A 20,002-nucleotide genomic window follows, 5' to 3' on the forward strand; every position below is an offset into this window, starting at 1 on the left:
CATAATTGACTCATTTCCTAATCCCTAGCATTTGAAGCTTGGAAATAGTATGGGATACAAATACTATTGCCCCACAACAGGACCATCCAGGCCTTAAGTTACAGTAATCCTGACATTTCAATGGGTAAGGATAGCCTGATGATTCAGCAGAGCCAGGCAGGAAGTGTTTTGCCTGTGCTGTGAATCTTTGAGATTCCTAGATGTTTCCTGTTTTGCACTGGGATGAAACAGACCTTTCAAGGTTTTTCATGGAAAAATCTAACAGAAGCATCTAGCAAATAGCACTCAGATGTTATACAAGACCAAGGTTCATATTCCTGCTCTCTTAGATGTGGAGAAGGAATTTGAAGCTGGATTGCCTACATCTCAGATAAATCCCCTCATTTAATAGCTATAGAGTCAGCCTCTGCTGTTGCTTTATATTCCAATTCTTTATACAAAGTGGAACTGCTCCCACAAAAGATCCACCTCTGCTAGCCAACAGCCTGATTGCCCTGGCAGCCCTCTGGGAAGTGGGAGAGATGTTACCATCCCTATTCTGAACTGGGCAGAAGGACTTGAACGTGCACCTCCCATTTTTCTCATGAGTTCCTTGACCACCAGGCTATTCTAGAGTTGGGGGGAAGCACTTACTCTCCCCAGAATTTTGGAGCTGAGAAACCTCTCAAAGTTTGTCAGAACTGGTTAGTGTCTGCAAAGAAGTAGCACCAAATGGGCATTTTTTGATGAATATTTGCCTCACCGAAAAATTCCCAATCAAATCTATCTATCAGCTGTGTCTCCATAGTTTTTCATGGCATGACATCTCTGTTTCTGTTCAGTTTTTAAATGTGAGATACAATCCCTGCCCCACTATTTTAACAAAAGTGTCTTTTGCCCTCCATGAGCAATTCAGTGGTTTATGTGAAAAGGGCTGATTGTCTCACTAGACTGGTGCACTTCCAAATTGGCACAATAGTTGATAATCTCAGCAAATTCAACAGAGCACGGAAACACAACTCCTCTCACTCTGAAGGTGTTCCCACCTGTGAAGGATGATGGAGTTAGTGGGAGAGTTGGGTAAAAGCTTGCAGTACTGCCGTTGCACCTGTTCTTTAGCTAAGTACAAAACTTCAGCCTCCAGGGTTGCAATCCGGCACTTTTCAAAAAGCTCTAAATTAACTGCAAGTGAAAGATTCCTGTTGCTACTACAACATGAGGAAGCCATGCCAAGTCAATGAATGATGAGCATTCTGTTTGCCATGCTGAAACGGTTTCCACTGTAGTGCATATCCGTAAATTAAGCAGCTGTTATATATTCTCAATCAAACAGTTCTCAATGCATAATAGGTCATTCAGATGTGTGTCTAATCTGCCTACCCTCACTAAACAAAAGACCAGATTCAGACTCAAAACAAGGAGTTAGTTATAGCACAGTTGTTAAAAAAAAAAAGCTGCAGAGTCAAGATCCAAGAGGATTTACACTGGGAAAATCCCCAAGCCAATAAGAAAGAAGGACAAGCATGTCCACGCTTCAGACTTGATGCCAAAACCCCTCTGAATCCTCTATGCTATTAGAGATAGAAAAAAGCATACGAGTAATTAAAATGTCCATATTTGTATTGCTGTATTAACCCTCCGAGCTCATAAGCTACTCACTTCAGAACACTCCTTTATCATTAAAAGTCAGCGTAAAGTGGTTTGATATTTCAAGAATTGGATACAAACTATTAAAATTAAACTTATTCTGGATTATGAAGGAATGGTGTGTAACCGATAAAGTACCTTCCCATTAGATGAGCAATAGTCTTCAACTTGATCTGTTAGTTTTGTCTTGGTCACAAACCTCTGGATTTCAATTTCTCTTAGGCTGCAAGAAGTTCATTTTGCTCTACATCAGACATGCTGCTCCACTACCACAGTGGCCAGTACTACATGCTTCAGAGTGCAAGAACACCACGGCCAGTTATGAAGCAACCTGCCCACCAAAAAGGTTTTTCTGGCTGAAGAGCTTTGAGCTGAAGAATAGAGGTCTGAGCCAAAATTACTTTGCTCCCACACACACACTGGCAGCCTTTAGGTGAAGCATACTAACTACTACCAGAGATTTAGTGTGCATGACAGTGTAGCGGTTAATTGCAGAAGAGCTCTGCATGTGTGAAATATAGGGGTGGTGAGGCATGCATTTCCCCACTCTTCCCCTATATCTGATGAGCCAGAAGCAAGCCTCTAGGAACACACACCATATAAGATAAGCAGTGGTGCCATTTTAGCAATAACAAGTTATAGATAAGGGCAGGAATATATAACAATCTTGTTTACCCAACTGTACTGATCATGTAAACAAGGTCAAAGGACAAGTAGTACCAGATCGATAGTTAACAGCTGAGCCATACATTAGCAAGTAATAAGCAATCCCTGGAAATTTCCAAACTGCAAAACAAGGTGAAAGCAATGGTATATAAGCTGCACAACAGTTAAGCAATTTGGACTTCACTGATGGACTCTGGTACCGGTGCCTCAGAAGCCTAGATGACCTCCTGCTTGTCCGCAGCTGAAATGGCATCCCCAGCTTGCAGAAGGGATCTAAGATGCCTCTTTTCCTATTATGTTGTTCTTTTAGTTAAGGGTTGCAGCTGAAAACAGTCAGGAAATAAACTGCTTGTGTTTGACTGATACTTGTGCAGCGTGCTTTGTACTTAGAGAACCCAGTGTCAGACCTGAGAATTACTCTTGCCAGCAACAGACAGGGTGCTGGGCAAAGGGTTGCTAATTCAGCCCTCTATCATGCCAGCTCCCATTTAGGGGAATAAATTAGAGGTGGCTGGAGATAACTTGGCCCTAACTGAAGAAGCAGAGACAGCTGCCAACTAATTAGGCTGGGGCTATGTAAAAGCCGCAGGAGGAGGAAGTTGAGGAAAGGAGACAGAAGAAAGAAAAGGGAAAGGCAGGGAGTGAAAGCAGGGAGGTAGCATTTCCATCCCTCTTGCAGACGGTGAAGTACTAACTATATACTAGGACTATAATAGAGTTTAAAGAGAAGCTGGATAAATTCACGGAGGTTAGGTCCATAAAAGGCTATTAGCCAGGGGATAAAATGGTGTCCTTGGCCTCTGTTTGTCAGAGGCTGGAGAGGGAGGGCAGGAGACAAATCACTTGATCATTGTCTTCGATCCACCCTCTCTGGGGCACCTGGTGCTGGCCACTGTCGGCAGACAGGATACTGGGCTAGATGGACCTTTGGTCTGACCCAGTACGGCCGTTCTTATGTTCTTATACATGGGTGGGAACAAGCCTATGAATAAACTGCAGCAGTTGTTACCAGTCCAAGGGCTTCAAAGTAACTTCGAGGACCTAGCAGAAGCAGGAGCCAAGACGGCCCAGCCATCCAAAAGACACTGTGATCTGCATTTTACAGATGGGAAAATAGAGACACTGGGTGGGGGAAGTTACTTGCCTAATGTCACTTAGCAGGCCAGTGGCAAAATCTAGCACAGAATCCATTATCTCCAGAGTACCAGCCCTTTTTTTTTCTAGCCACTAACTCACACTGGAATCTTCTAACTCAATCTTCTACTGTTTGGATCTGCCAGCGTTGGGATGGGAAAGTCATATAAATTCTGTCCAAATGGAATGAAAGATATGACCCCTAATCTTTTTGGCCCCTTCCCATGCAGAAGGTCTACTATTTCTCTAACAGAGTTCCAGATGGGCAATGGAAACTATTTTTCCTCTCATTTATAAAAGATAAGAGCAAGCAATATCATTACCAAAAGATATTTTCTATCTCATATTTTAATATTTTCTAACTTTTTACCACTGCTATGCAATGACCAGATGTTTCCATATGGCTGTCCACTCTGATGGCCCTAAACATGTTCCCAAGTGGTTACAGTTAATTGAGAATGCAAAACTGAAAGTGAAGAGTTCAAATTAGGTCTCACATTTCAAATATGTTCTCAATACTATAATAATTTGGGCATCTGTAGTATTCCCTTTCGCTTGAATGAATAGCACAGAATTTCATAGTTCCCAGGATAATCAGCCATCCTAGATAAGTCAAAAAGTTCTCAGTCAGCAAAAATCAGTGAAACAATTCCTAAATTGCCTTTTAAAAAGCAAAACATTTAATGTTTCACCCCCATTTTTCTAATGTTGCTTCTTATTTTTAGACAAAGGCCTTTTAATTCTGCCTGGGCAGAAAAGGGATTTAAAACAAAACAAAAATCTTACTCAGACAGATTCAGGGTATGTCTACACTACAGCGCTAGTTCGAACTAACTTAGTTCGAATTAGTTAATTCGAACTAAGCTAATTCGAACTAACGCGTCTAGAACTAAAAACTAGTTCGAATTAGCGTTTTGCTAATTCGAACTAGCAAGTCCACATTGAGTGGACTCTGAACAGGGCTTAAGGATGGCCGGAAGCAGTGCCAGCAGGGCATCAGAGGAGGACTTAGAGCGTGGAGATGCTGTCTCAGGCTAGCCGAGGGCTGCGCTTAAAGGGTCCCGACCCCCACCCCGGACAGACAGTTCTAAGGGGTGCCCCGCTTGAAAACCAGTCCTGGCTTGGAGTGCCCGGAGTACCCACACTGGGCACATCACACCACTCGGCCATCAGCCCGGCTGCACTTGCTGCAGGCTGCCATCTGGGGAGAGGGGCCAATTGGGGGGCTGCAGGAGAGCTTCCACCCCCAGAAGCCCACAGAACCAGCCCAGTCCTCCCCATTGGGGGCTCGTACCCCATTCCTCCCTCACCTCCTTCCACTTACCCTTCCCTAGCCCCTTTTCTTTATGTACAAAATAAAGGACAATTGTGTTCAAAAATGGAATCTGTTTTTATTGAACAAAACTGGGGGAGACTGGGAAAAGGAGGTGGGAGAGGGGAAGAGAGAGGGTGGGGCAACTAAAATGATCAGGGGTTGGGAACAGGTCCCATATGAAGAGAGGCTAAAGAGACCGGGACTTTTCAATTTAGAAAAGAGGAGACGGAGGGGGGACAGGATAGAGGTCTCTAAAAGCAGGAGTTGGGTGGACAGGGTGCATGCAGAAAAGTTCTTCATTAGTTCCCATAAAGAAGGACTAGAGGACACCAAAGGAAAGGAATGGGTAGCAGGCTTCAAACTAGTAAGAGAAAGTTGTTCTTGACAAAGCAAATAGTTAACCTGCGGAACTCCTTACTGCAGGAGGCTGTGAAGGCTACAAGTAGAACAGAGTTTAAAGGGAAGTGAGATCAAGTCATGGAGGTTGGGTCCATGGAGTAGTCTTAGCCAGGGGGTAGGAGTGGTGTCCCTGCTCAAGGTTTGTGGAAGGCTGGAGAGGGATGGCACGAGACAAATGGCTTAGTCACTGTCTTCGGTCCATCCCCTCCAGGGTCCTTAGGGTTGGCCGCTGTCGGCAGACAGGCTACTGGACTAGATGGACCTTTGGTCTGACCCAGGACGGCCATTGTAAGCTCAGGGCTCAGGGTCGGGGGTCTCACTGGACCCCCTTGATTTTCATGCACACCTGCTCCTGCGTGGCCAGGCTGGCAGCTCTCCTGCCCTAGACGGCCACTTTCCTGTGCCTAGTGCGGAGATCATGGACGAGGTCCACGATGTCCGCACTAGCCCAGGAAGGTGCCCACCTCTTGCGGTCCAGGGCAAGCTGCCGGGAGCCGCCAGCCTGGTCCCGGGAAGAGGGGGTGGGCTGGGGGACATCGGGTGGGTGGCTCTGTGCCGTGCCAGGTGCAGGGTCTGCTGGCTGGGTGCTGGCAGGCTTGCACCTGGCATGGGCACCGTAGCCAGCCCGTGCCCCTTTAAGGGGTCCGGGGCCGGGAGGGGGGCATAGAGTTTCCCTGGTGTTGGCCAGAGTGGCCACCAGGGAAACCTGGGGAGGGCTAGCCTCCCACTAGTTCGAATTAAGGGGCTACACACCCCTTAATTCGAACTAGCTAGTTCAAACTAGGCTTAATCCTCGTAAAATGAGGTTTACCTAGTTCGAACTAAGCGCTCCACTAGTTCGATTCAAATTCAAACTAGCGGAGCGCTAGTGTAGCGCCTATGAATGTTAGTTCGAACTAACGTCCGTTAGTTCGAACTAACATTGTAGTGTAGACATACCCTCAGATACTTGCTTAAAGTTACACTTGGATAAATTAAATTTTTATCAGTAAATGTCAATAAATATTGATTTCACTACACAAAAAATTAACATTTTCATCTGATAATAAATTTTTGCAAACAGCATTTCTCATACTTTGCCTGCTTGATAACTTAGTTTGATTTATGTCTGTTTACTTTGTGTAATTTGATGTTGATTATTACTCTTATATAAAGTTTAACATTTTGAGGATTGTAGTCTACAGTCATTACAAATAGTTGGACCCCGTCACTGTCAGACACCCCTATTGTTCCCACAACTGAAAATGCAAACAAATGAATGTTTAACAAATGTTTAAAATTAATATCTGTTATATTTATAAATAAAGAGCTCTGCTACACCTACTTAAAGATATTTGATTGGAGTGGCTAGGAACATTGGTGGGAATGGTGCACTGGAGGAGTCAGTTTGGGTGCAACCAGACATGGGTTAGAAATTAAAACAAGACTTTATAAATGTCACTCCCTTCTCCAAGGTCTCAACACCTGACCAGAGACTAGAAAAACTAAGTAGCATTGCAATACAGGGCAACAGCTTAGTTGTGATCACAGTGAGAAGAATAGTCTATTTTACTTATTTCACCTGTTTTGCTGCCAAGCCCATCTATTTTGTATATGTGTATTTTTCTTTTGTAGAAAAAAAATAAGTACAGGTATATGGCTGGTGATTTTTTCAGCCAGGTTTGGTCCCATCTATTATGGTCTTCAAACTGTTTCATCTCTGTCTACAAATTGGATTTCGCTTTGGCCCTTTATTTCAGTTAAATATTTCATATCTATGTGCCAACCACTAACTAGTCATCATGCTGAAAGGGGCCACAGGTAAGCAGCCCATAACTGGTTATAGTTGAAACCCTGTATGGACACAAAATTGTATCTGCAAATGTGGTCTGCAGATATCTGCATATTTGTGGGGCTCCAAATGTATCTGAAAAAAATGTATCAGAGGAACATATTGTTCTTAATCAACACATTAAAAATACACAGAAGGCTGGGAAACAATAGCTGCACTTTTGAAAAGAAAGCAAATAGTTTATTGTTCAGTGAGGAGGGGAAGGAAGTGGTATAAAATGCTAGAGGAGAATCATGCTAGATATCAGGTACTGTAATAATTTTTTCCTTGGGGCCATATCCTTTTGTTTTTAACATCAGAACTAATAAATAACCCCACTCCACCTCTTTCTTTCCTCTAGCTTAGTGAAAAAAATTAACAGCAAAATATTGCGTGTACACATACAATTTCTCCTAAACCTCCTCACCCTCCACTCTCCATTACAACTACTACCACATTTTCAAAACTCTAAAAGTTCCCCCACTTCAGGAATCCCATTAGTTTTAGTGGAAGTCACTGAGGGTATGTCTACACTACCCCGCTAGTTCGAACTAGCGGGTTAATGTAGGCATACCGCACTTGCAAATGAAGCCCGGGATTTGAATTTCCCGGGCTTCATTTGCATAAGCGGGGAGCCGCCATTTTTAAAACCACGCTGGTTCGAACCCCGTGCAGCGTGGCTACACGGGGCACGAACTGGGTAGTTCGAACTAGGCTTCCTAGTTCGAACTACCGTTACTCCTCGTGAAATGTTTTAAAAATGGCGGGGTTTTAAAAATGGCAGCTCCCCACTTATGCAAATGAAGCCCGGGAAATTCAAATCCTGGGCTTCATTTGCAAGTGCGGTATGCCTACATTACCCTCCTAGTTCGAACTAGGAGGGTAGTGTAGACATACCCTGACATCCTGAAGTGGGAGAGCAGGGTGTATAATTAACTATTTTGAATGATCTCTTCCTGCTCTCATGTTCTGCCATTGATATCTGGCAACCACATTTGTCTTTCCTGCCCAGTTATCTGACAATTCCTTAAAATTTCAGTTGTGACCTGGGGAGAACTTGAATGATTTAGATGTGCAAAGTTACTATTTGCATCTCAGTGCTGAATCTCACCTTGGATTACTGTTATGTAAATATATTTGATTTAAAACCTTAGCATTACATTCAAGGGATTTGGAAGTCGTAAATAGCCTGTAAGGGCTTTTTTTAGGGGAGAGCAAATAAAGGGATGGGTACCACCCCTGAAACAATGTGCTGTGAAGCTCAATTAGGGGAGTGTTTTATTTTGTATTTATGCTCTCTGCAGCCAGGAGTAAACACGGAAACATGGATATTCTTTGTTTTAGAGGGGTGCAACAGACTCAGTGATATTTACTTAAAATACAAACTCAGTCTGCAGTAGCACTGATATCCCTGGCTTGGAAGTTAAGATGACAGTGGTGAGGAGTACAGGATCTGTCGAAAAATCACCCCGCTGTCGGCAGAACCGTGTCTAAACTGCAGTTTCAGTTTCAAAATGGTGCTTGTTCGAAACAGCACCAGAATGTGATCATGCAAATGGAGCATGGGATATTTAAATCCCTGCTTCATTTGCACTTTCAATGTGCTTTATTTACATCCCTCTGCCAACAGACGGGTATAATGTAGACCTAGCCAGAGTCCTCTCACTGCTGGGATGCCCCTTCCTTGCAACTCTGAGGATTAGCTCCTTTTAGGTCCGACTCCCACTTCTGTCACTTATTCCCAGCCCCAGTCTCTCTGCAGCTATACATTCTCTCTTCATTGCTTGGCTGCTCCTTCTGTGTGACTTGACATTCTAGCCAGATCACTGACCCAGCTGAACCACTTCCCCAGTGGTTAACAGGTCAACCCAGTCCCACCCGCTACTTCAGATTGCTGCTCAGGGACTCAGCAGCCAAGATTTGCAAATTCCCATCTTGCTGACATTTCTATGAGCCTTTCCCTACTCTAGCTCCCAAGCTTTTCCTCCACAACTCTGTAAACTCTTCGTTCAAGGCTCAGCTCCCTACCATTTCTCCCCTCCATTTCCTTTTCTTAATGCTCAGAGGGAGGCTGCATACTTCCTCATTACAGCTCCTTTCTGCTGCCAAGTTCTGCTGCATTTATACTACTCTCCCCTGTTGCTTCTCATCTGGACTCCATCATCAACTAAGGGCTGCTTAGCAAACCTAATCCTCGTTCACATTTACCGGCCACTTCATAACCTAGGTAACCTTATTCATTCTAATGTGGAGTAAACACCCTATCAGAGACACATAGGGAACAGAGATAGATTCCAGTTTTATCTGGGCCATTAAGTTTTAAACTTAGCCTCTGTTTAGCCTAAAGTGTATTAAAAAGCTAATTTCATTGCGTGCATGAAGTTTTCACACAGCTAATTCACCCCATGGTAACTATTCCTTTTGTTTTCTTGTATCATTTACTTAGATCGTAAGCCCGTTGGGGAACTGATTGTCTTTTTGCTCTGTGTTTATACAGTGCTCAGCACAAAGGGGTTGTAGTCCAGGGAGCTCCTGGGTGCTACAGCAATACAAATACAAATGTCACATCCTCCCCAAAACACTCTTTTCTTCCCATATGCTTTTAATATCCCTCACTCAGACAGGTTAACAAGGGATATTGATAAACTCCTAATAAATTTTGCTAGCTTGAGTGAAAATAATTAGCTTCTGATGCTTTTTGGAGAATCCTTATGAAGTTAGTTGCATGTTAATTATTTGCTCTGGCCAGTTGTCAGATTGTCTCATCTCCAGAACCTAGCTTCTTCATTGGCAGGGTGAACTAATAAATCCCATTCAGCTCTACAGTACTTCTGATGTTTTGCCACCTTTCCTAAACCCATCCAGTCTAACGATGCTTGCGCCGTATTACTGAGTCTGAAATACAAAGAGACAGATTCTCATTTCATTCAAAATTATGCACATTTGGAATAGTCTCATTAGCAATGATATCACTCCAGATTTATACCAGAATAATTCCAATCAGAATCTGGTACAAAGCTGGCAAAGCGGTTTCTGAATACATGAACTATACGTAGAAGAAAAAAAAATAAGAGCCCTGTTTCTAAGTCTTTTCATATATGCACAGAATGTTGCCTGACAAATTATAGTGGCAGATAAATTCTTTGAGCATTTCTCATTTTGTTCTGAATACTGTAATCTTTCTCCTACTACAATGAATGCTAAGCAAAGACCCTCTTGTAAAATCTAGTGGGGAACAATTGCTACCACCTCCATGCATATTCTATGATATACAGAAGGAAGCTGTGTTTAAACATTCTGAAAGACTGACAACACCATTTATGATGAGTATCTGAATGCAGAATGTGATATATACTAGCACCATGGAGACTGTATTACCAACTCAACCTAGAAACTGATGCTTCTCAAGTTCAGGAATGAGGTACATAAAAAGTTGGGGAACGTCATCCCTTCCCCTGCATCACTTCTGTGGGAAAGGAGGATTCCAGTGTTGGTCAGTTAATTCAGTCCCAATCACAAGCACTAAAATTGTATAAGTGATAATCACAAAAGAGATGTTTTTGATGTCAGCAGAACATACTGGTTGAATTACAATGTTCCCTGTGCTGCCAAAATTTTAGCTACAGTAACACTGAGCAATTTATGGGCAAGAAATGATCAGGAATAATGCAAGGCAATCTAAAAATCAAGGACAATTGATTGGGGACTGAAAGCTGTGCCAAACAAATATATGGAGCAATTAATCTTAAAAGTACACTAGAAATGTGCTTTTGTTTTGTAGGTTTAGAATGGGTCATGTGTTGCAGGGAATTTTATGAATCAGAATACACCTGGTATTTTTACTGATGGCAACAAAAACTCTAGCCATGTTAACATTTCCGTTAATGTGAAAAGCAGTGGAAGTTGTTGTGGTAACCATGGCAGAATTAGCAATGGTGGAAGCAGGGGCAGAAACAGAAAATGCCAAAGTAGGTACTATGTCATCTCCTGCCAATGAGCAGATGTAGGTGGGGCAGCCACCAGTGTTCATTTGCTCTTCTTAGCATAGTGCCATTGCACTCTGTTTTCTGAGCTAACATTCCTGTTTTAGGTATCTTTTGCGAAATGGACAGATCGGCTATTTTAACTGACAGTTATTTCACTGAAATGCAAGAGGCATTCCAATCACCTTGAGCCTTGGTCTTGTCTCCTGGTCAGGAAGCCATTTTTGTCAGCATCCTCTTCTACATGCTTAGAGGAATTGATAGAAGGGGCATAGTCCCCAGATAAATGAAGGGCTGTTTAGGCTTGAGAAGTCACAAAAAGTGGCTGAAGCTCCCCCCACTTCTGATGCTGGGAGTGGACGCTGCAAACAGCTGAGCATTCATATCACATGGCTTGATTCTCTACTGCCTTACATCCTTTGTCATCCTCCATGCTGTACAAGATGGATATAGAATGCATCTAAAACACTAAAAGATCAGAAGCATGGAAGTATATCAGGAGAGGGTAGCCTTAGCTTGTACAGTTAAGATTATTTTAAAATAAACTCTTGAAATTATAAAATAACCAGAGTTAGAATTTGAATCTGTAAAAAGATCTCAGTTTTAGGATCCAAACCAACCATGCCATATGAACATGTATGATATTAGCACCCACATCACGCCCATTAGAACTAATTAGCTCGTCAAATAGAAAAATTGTAGATAGAAATAGATTGTTCTTGGTTTTTCCTATTATTTAACCATCTATAACACTAGTAAGTTATTATTCATCAATACGATGTCCAACCATTGATAGAAGTATAAGTTTAAAAGGGTTATATCTGAAAAAACACTGAGTAAGCATGGAGGCTTTGTTTAATCCTGAGGTGTACTCCATCAAAGGTAAGGCATGTTATTGGATGATGATGTAGGCAAGTTTACATGACTGCTGCTGAGGCTATAGACTTTCTGGTGATAAATAAAGGGGTTTACTCTTGAAGGCTATAATTTTAGCCCTCTTTACAGATACTAAAAATTCACTTTAAATTTAAAGAAAGAATTCAAGTGTCTGTCAGAAAAGTGGTGGTTTCTGAAGATCATCAGAAGAGTGCAGCAGATTTCATCTAGCTCCATAACATATTTATCTAGATATCTATTTATCTATCTAATGTGTGTGTTTACACACAATACGTAAATGTTATGCAAAAAATATATAGCACCAGATGCCTTACACAGATTAAATGTATTTTTATATGTCTCTGAAGTCTGTCCTCATATTAATACAATGGATTGTCAGACTTTTCCATTGTTCCACTTCAAAGAATGCAATTATATTGCCTTAATTGGAAGCACTGATGTGTTTTCACCAAGGATGTTTATTTGTATTCTGACTTCTGAGATATAAATATGGGACTATTTGCTATTTTTAGTTTTCTGCTTACATAGATTTTGTTCTCTACATTTTATCTTTACAAACAATCACAGTGAGTTTAGTTCAAATGCAAGAACTATGAAATTAAACTCACATCTACAACTCTCATGATTGGAATATTTAATTGTAATGATCAATTTCATATTGTCAAGGAACTTGATAACATTGATGGACTGTCACAGTTTTCAGACTTGTGAATTGCAGTGGAATCCAACAGGTTAGAGATTCATGTGAAGTTTTAGTATCAATTAGTTCAAAGGACTCTTAGAAAGTTTATATGTCATCTGTTATCAGCATGGTCAGCATGAATACCAACATTTTATAGCTGCAGCATTAGTGAAAATAAAGTGTTATCTAAAACACCCTGAACTTTTAGAATGAAAATCTAATCCTTCTTTCAGGATCTTATATTCTTACCTCATCATACAATATCACATTGAATTACACTAATCCCTGACTAATCCTACAATAAAAATATATCACTTTGCTTTGAACTTTGTTTACCACACTATAGTTGTTTATCTTCATACATTTAGGAGTCTGTTCATGACTTGATAGTATGCTCATCCACAACTGCAGTTAATGCAAACTTTGTGTATTTCTGAGAAGATTAGACCCTTTCATTTCACTCAATAAAACGATACTGTCCAATGATATTTTTGGTCAGATAAGTTTAGTAAATTGTCATTAGAACAAACCTCATGATTGTCAGGCCCGAGTACAATATATTTCTGTTAATTAAAGTTTTGCTGTACAAAAAGGCATCTCTCTCCTACTGTGCAATAAGAAGGAGAGACCGTTTACGCCCCCTTGGTTATTTGGTTTCCTGGTGATTTATGTTTGCAGTTTCATAAAACATCCTCTTAAGTGTTAGCACTCTGATTCCTGACATGAGTTTAAAAATGTATGAGGTACCTACTTGTAACCTCATACTATCACAGCTGTTCAAGTTGTCTAGTCTCACTTTGTGGAGTAATGTGCTGGTACTTCTTATTTCGTCTAGTGCTCAGCCTACTATAGAGAAAGCAGCTTGGATCCAGACCTCACAGGATATGCTCTTAATGTCTAAAAATGGAGTGGCATGTTTAGAATTTGCTTACAGTTACAGCATTTGCAGTGAGCTGACAAATGAGGGCTTATATTGATGAAATTATCTGCAGCTTTATGTTACTGGGCACAAGCAATAATTATAGTTTGGGTATTATGGGAAGTAAAGGAGTGGGCAGTCAAAGGTGAAATGATTCGAAACCTAAAAAGCGGGGTGCAGAGGAGGAGGAAAGGAAACACATTGCTGCACCACCACAAGCTCTCAGTCACTGCTCCATGTGTTTGATGCTCAGTGGTAGGTTGCAGTAGTGTGATTTCGCAGGGACTAGTAGATTTGTAAATAGAAATCCATGCCAGTTAACATTAGTGGGGAAAGCATGGTCATACTCCTTGTGGGCGTAGAGAAGAGGTGGAATTGATGGCACTATGGCTCCAAGTGAGAAGCATTTGATATACTTTGAAATCAGTAGCAAAAGCATTGGAGTTCTCCACAGCAGCTCCATGACATTGCCATGCTCCCTAGCAATGTTCCCTCTAATTTTTTCCATGATCCATGTGGGGAATAAATGTTGTTAAGTGCACAGAGGCATATGTGGCTGTGTACCACCTGTAGAAACACCATGCTTCTGGCTGTGGGTGCTCTGCCAATCAGCAGGGCATCACCTGAATCTCTCCTCGGTGACCTTCCAAACCCACCGCTTACAGGGAACTCTGCTCAATAGCCCATTCTCAGGATCACAAATCCCACTTTCCCCTGTCCTATCAAAGGTTTTTCCTTGGGGAGAGAGGAGGTCCACAGATAATAGAGGGACTATCTGTATGTGCCACAGGATGTGATATGTAAGTAAATAATCCTCTTGAGGTGTAATTTGTATGTCACATAGAGCTTGAATTACCAACAAAAGCACAACACTATAGTACTCTCTTTCCTAACAGAGAACTTAATAGTGATCTATCTTCCTCAGCTTGATTTGTATATATGGTTGAGTCAGATGATTTGGCATTAGTGGTGGAAAATTTAGCCATTAGAAAAACTTCCCAGGAAGAAACTAATAGATTTTCTACATCTTTTTGTCCTTTGAATTCATTGGTTTGCCACACAGGCACCATCTAAAAATTGCAGTTCACATTTCTGTAGCAGACTGATCTATGTAATCATGTTTGGCCATCTGCAAGTGCCACCAAACTACTGAAGTCAGCTTTGTGGCCAAAAATTGTGTTAGCAACGATAGGAAATAAAGAGCTGACTGGGCCAAAGAGTAGTAATTTAGTATTGTTATTTATTCAGCACTATCACCCACAAATCTTAGAATGATAGGGCAGGAAGAAACCTCAGGAGGTCATCGAGTCCAGCTCCCTACCCAGAGCAGGACCAACCCTAACTAAATCATCCCAGCCAGCGCTTTGTCAAGCTGAGACTTAAAAACCTCTAGGAATAGAGATTCCACCACTTCTCTAGGTAACCCATTCCAGCGCTTCACCACTCTCCTAGCTAAATAGTTCTTCCTAATATCCAACCTAGACTTCTCCCACTGTAACTTGAGACCATTGCTCCTTGTTCTGCCATCTGTCACTACTGAGAACAGCCTCTACCCATCCTCATTGGAACCTCCCTTCAGGAAGTTGAAGGCTGCTCTCAAATCCCCCCTCACTCTTCTTTTCGGCAGACGAAATAAGCCCAAATCCACCAGTCTCTCCTCATAGGTCAAGTGCTCCAGCCCCCTAACAGGAGCGGTTCGAGACGGGCTGCGGCAGCTGGCACCCCAGGCGGAATGTGCAATCAGTGCCCACGCCTGGACGGCCATCAATGGAGTGATGTCATCATTGGGCGCCCTGGGTGCCCCGTGACATCATCATCAGGCGCTCCGGTCACCCCGTTGAAGGGGGTGCCCTAGGCAATGGCTGAGTCAGCCTATAGTCATGGGCCGCCTCTGCCCCCTAATCATTCTGGTTGCCCTCTGCTGGACCCTCTTCAATGCGTCCACATCGTTTCTGCAGTGGGGGGCTCAAAATTGGATGCAATACTCCAGATGTGGCCTCACCTTAACCTGGATCAGAGCTTTATCATGCTAGGCACTGTACAAACAAAGGAATGCACTGTTCTTACCCTCCAAAGCATGTAAATACACAAAGATACAGACAAAGAATGGGGACCAGGAGTATAGCAAAGTCATCATGGTAAGCCCACATAATATTTAATAAACATCTTCCTTATTATTCATGTATTTTGTAAAATGCATGTCATTATGCAAATGGGCAAAGTGTAGTTTTGCAGGTGATTAATTATGAGCAAGTTAGAAATTAAAAGGAAGGAAGGAGGATGCTTAGGAGGTGGAAATACTTAGGCTATGCTTTCACTGCTATAGATTGAACCTCTCTAGTTTGGCACCCTTGGGACTTGACTGGTACTGAACCAGAGAATTTGCCAAACCACAGGAGGTCAATATTGTCTAGCAGCATTACCAACACTGTCACTGCTTACTGGGCTCTTAGAATATATTTAGGGTAAATTAGAGCTAAATAACAGCCCAGAACACTGAGAACCAGCACCGGTGGTTATAAACAAACTTTATGGGATTGCAGGAAACTTGGCCACACCCAGATAACTACAAATTATGCTGGACCATGGATGTTGCCAGACTACGGGTATGTCTAGATTGCATCCCTCTGCTGGCAGAGGGATGCAGATTAGGCAGGTCGACATTGCAAATGAGGCAGGGATTTAAATATCCCGTGCCTAATTTGCATAAAATAGCGACCACATTTTGCCGACTCAGCACTTGCTCAGCAAAAAGTGGCAGTCTAGAAGGGGATCTGTAGAGAAAGAAAGCCTTTTTTGACAGATCCTATAAACCTCCTTGCAGGAGGCATAAGGGATCTGTCGAAAAAGGCTTTCTTTCTCGACAGATCTCTCTCTAGACTGCCGCTTTTTGCTGACAAAGCGCCAAGTCGGCAAAACGCAGCGGCCATTTTTATGCAAATTAGGCACGGGATATTTAAATCACTGCCTCATTTGCAGTGTCGACCTGCCTAATCTGCTGACAGAGGGATGCAGTCTATCTAGACATACCCTAAGAGTGCCAGTCTAGGGACATTCAACCTATATAAAATAATGTGTTTTTATTGTGGAATAACTAATACCTGTTAGATTTTGCAGCAGGCTGGCTTACTGTAGACAAAAGACTAACTTTACTGTGAAGGGTGAGGTCAACCACAGGCTGTTGATCTTGTATAGCTCTCTTGCAGAGAAAGCTAAGTTGCTTTGTCTCCACTTCTCAGGGGAACAATTAATACACTCTCACTGATAAACATCACAATTTTGGCAATGAAGAGAAACTTAATCTTCTTTGGAAGAACCTGTCTTCGTATTAGGTTTCAATACCTGGCACTTATTCTTAGGCTCCTGAATGGCCTTTAGCCCTTGGAAAGAGGATATATCCCCCTTAGAATCAGAATTAATCATCATAAATACAAGACCAAGTGAATCAAGAATCTGCTGTGAATCAGTCATGAGAGGGACTATTTAAAAATGTTTTACATTTATTTCAATGTACTAAAGCATTTTTAAAAGCACTTGAGTGTCTCTGACATGAGTCCCACAACAAATAAAACCCTGCCAGCTGATTCCACAGCTAGAGCCCTGTTTGGATAGAAGTTTGTTCCTGCAGATGCAAGTCTGTATCCACAGAACTGCAGGTGCAAAAGGAGCAGAAGGTGAGACTGATGCTTCCTGGAGCCAGTGCCATGTGGCTCTACCACCCCATCCCTTCCACACAGATCTCTGTGTTTCTTGTCCAGGGACATGTCAGTGAGCCTAGGGCCCACAGGCAGGGCTGAGTGCAGAACAGCTGCTTTGGACGCGCTGTTAGTACAGGGTGCTTGCTCCTGAGGCAGCTCCTTTTTTTGCTGCTTCAGTTCCTGAGAGAGATCTGTCCATACTGATTTATAGCCACATCCACGGATATAAATTTGTATCTGTGCAGGCCTCTATCCACAATTATCCAGTATTCCCAGTAAACTTGACTAGTTTCCAGGGTCAAACACCACTGTCCTAGGGCCTGAGAAGTTCAATCACCATCTAGTGTAGACTGAACTAGGGCATTCTGGTTGGGTTATAAACATGCAGAAGAAAAGGAAATTCAGAATTTTTGGAATTAAAATGTAGGAAACACAAGTTTGGTTCAATTCGCAATGCCCATTTCTTTGTTTTGGTATGGATCCCTTTGTGCAAATTAAACAAGGCCTGATCTATGTGAGGATGTGACAAGATTCAGCATTCACCACTCAGATAATGCCTCTTTCTGTCAGTCCTGGGGTATAGCTCACCAGGTCAATGCCTCTTCCCATAGCTGCATGCCATCGTTCTATGTCTGCTAGTCTACAGCTCTCTCGCTCCACAAACTGTAGTCTCCTCTTTGTAACTTGGCCCTTTAGTGAGTCACTACATTTGTTTTCCCTAAGCCCTTTGCTGTCTGGCTCCCTCCTGTCCTCCCAGGTTTGCCAGCCCAAATACACCTCCCTTCTCCCAGGTAGGGACTGCAAATTGTTCCCAACAGTAACTTTCTGCTGCCAGTTTCCTGACTTTATAGTACCAACCAAATCTTTCTTTCTCAGCTGACCTCCCTCAGTCAGGGGATTTTTAGCAACCAGATTTTTCTCAGCCACACAGCACTGGCTCCAGGAAGCGACAGCCTCACCTTCTGCCCTTTTTGCACCTGCAGTTCTGTGTCTTCATTAGCCCTTTCAGGGCAATGTTTGTGGGGGGGAAATACCCCATCACAGGGGATATCTGAACTCATGCTTTTGTGAAATGTAACCCAGAATGATACACTATATATTGCTCATCTGTAAATTAAACCAAACCTAAGATTTCTTATTGTCTATAAACCTACGTTTATTGATGGAAGAAATCTTTATATTAGAAGCCATAAGGTTTATTGAATGGTTTCTCTGTAAAATGTGAAGCGAGATACAGGGGGAGCCTGAGTAAATTAGCAGGTTGTCACCTATGAACTAAATCTGATGGTAGGTAATACATTTTCCCTCTATCACTATAGAGTTAAGTATAGTTTAGTTAAAAACTATGACTTAAAAATAAAAGATGCCATTCCTTCCAAGGAACATATCAAAAATTTTTGACAGTAGCTAACGTTTTATGTATAAAATAAATAAGAAAACCCTGGAGCCAATCCTGCTGGTGCTGGCACCAGCAAGAGTTTTATCAATGATCCCAACTGAACCAGGATGAGGCTCATGTTCTAGTTCAGTGGTTCCCACCCTTTTTTATACTGTGGACCGGCAAACACATTCATAAACTTTTGGCAGTCTGGTAATGTTTTATTTGCATATTCACTACGGTAATTAATTTTAAGAGGTCATGTGTTATTTTACATCACATCTGTATGCACACAATACATGTCCTTGTAATGGATCAGAGTTTGCAGGTATCTACAACGCTAAAAAAATTCACAGAAAGAAAATTCCCCTCTGGTTGCTGGGTGGGGCAGCCACTCCCCAGGGGCATCTGGTGCCTGCAGTGGGAGGGATTCTGGGAGGGGCACCTGCAGGGGCAGGGGGGCATGTGGGGCACCCTATTTAGCAACTGAAATTTTGTCAGGGGCATAGGAGCTGATGCCACCAAGTGTTACCACCAGTCACCTCTGCCCTCTCCCCTCCTGCCCATAGGGTGGGGGAGCTGCCATTGGTGCCCCCATCTCCTTCTGTACAACTTCTACCCTGTGTCTCTCCCTTTCCCAGCCAGGCTGCTCTTGCTCCCACAGTCTCCTCTCAGCCTCCCTTCCCCGCATCCCTCCTTTCACTCCTTGTCACCCCCCCCAGTTTCCCTCCATTGCACCCCTGCTCCCATCCAATCTTAAGTTCTCCTGAATCTCCCCAACCTCCCTTCAGCACCTCCTGCATTCCCCTCTTGCCCCCTGCCTCACACATCCCTGTTGCCCCTCACTCCCCCCTTATCTACCCACCGCCCTGTGCAGGCTGGGAGTTGGCAGCAGCTTCTTTGGGCCCTGGGCAGGGTTCACAGCCAGCTCCTCTGGAAGCAGCCCAGGACCAAATTCTCCCCCTGCATCCTGGGCCTACTCCTGGGGGGAGGAAACGGAAGAGGCAAGGGGGGGTGTCTCTTACCTACCCAAACCAGAGTCAGGCTGGGCAGGAGCTGGCTTAGGAAAGGCTCCTGGGGAGCAGCGGAACTGGCCCTGCTAGAGATTCCCCCTCCCAGATACAGCCCGGGCCTTGGCCTGGAGCCTGGCCCCAGAGTCACCACAAACAGCTGTTGCGAGTCACTTCCTGCTGCAAGGGCTGAGCCCAGCCCTGGCTCCCAGAGCCTCTGCCCACTTCTACTGGGTTCTAGCAAGCAACCCGCCGCACTGAAGCCCCTGCTCCTGGAGGTGCTTCCGCCCTTGGGCTTGGACAGCATCCCCCGCATCAAGGCAGCATCATGCAGAGATGCCAATGCAGTGCTGGGGACAGGGAGAAGAGACACTCCCAGAGAGGGGAGAAGGGGAGCTTCTGGGCAGACTGAACCTTGCTCCAGCGTCCTGCAGAGCCAACCATCAAGCCATGGGCATGGCCTGGTAATTTGCTGCGGCCCAGCA

This window comes from Pelodiscus sinensis, chromosome 9 (assembly GCF_049634645.1).
Source record: "Pelodiscus sinensis isolate JC-2024 chromosome 9, ASM4963464v1, whole genome shotgun sequence".
Lineage (NCBI taxonomy): Eukaryota > Metazoa > Chordata > Testudines > Trionychidae > Pelodiscus > Pelodiscus sinensis.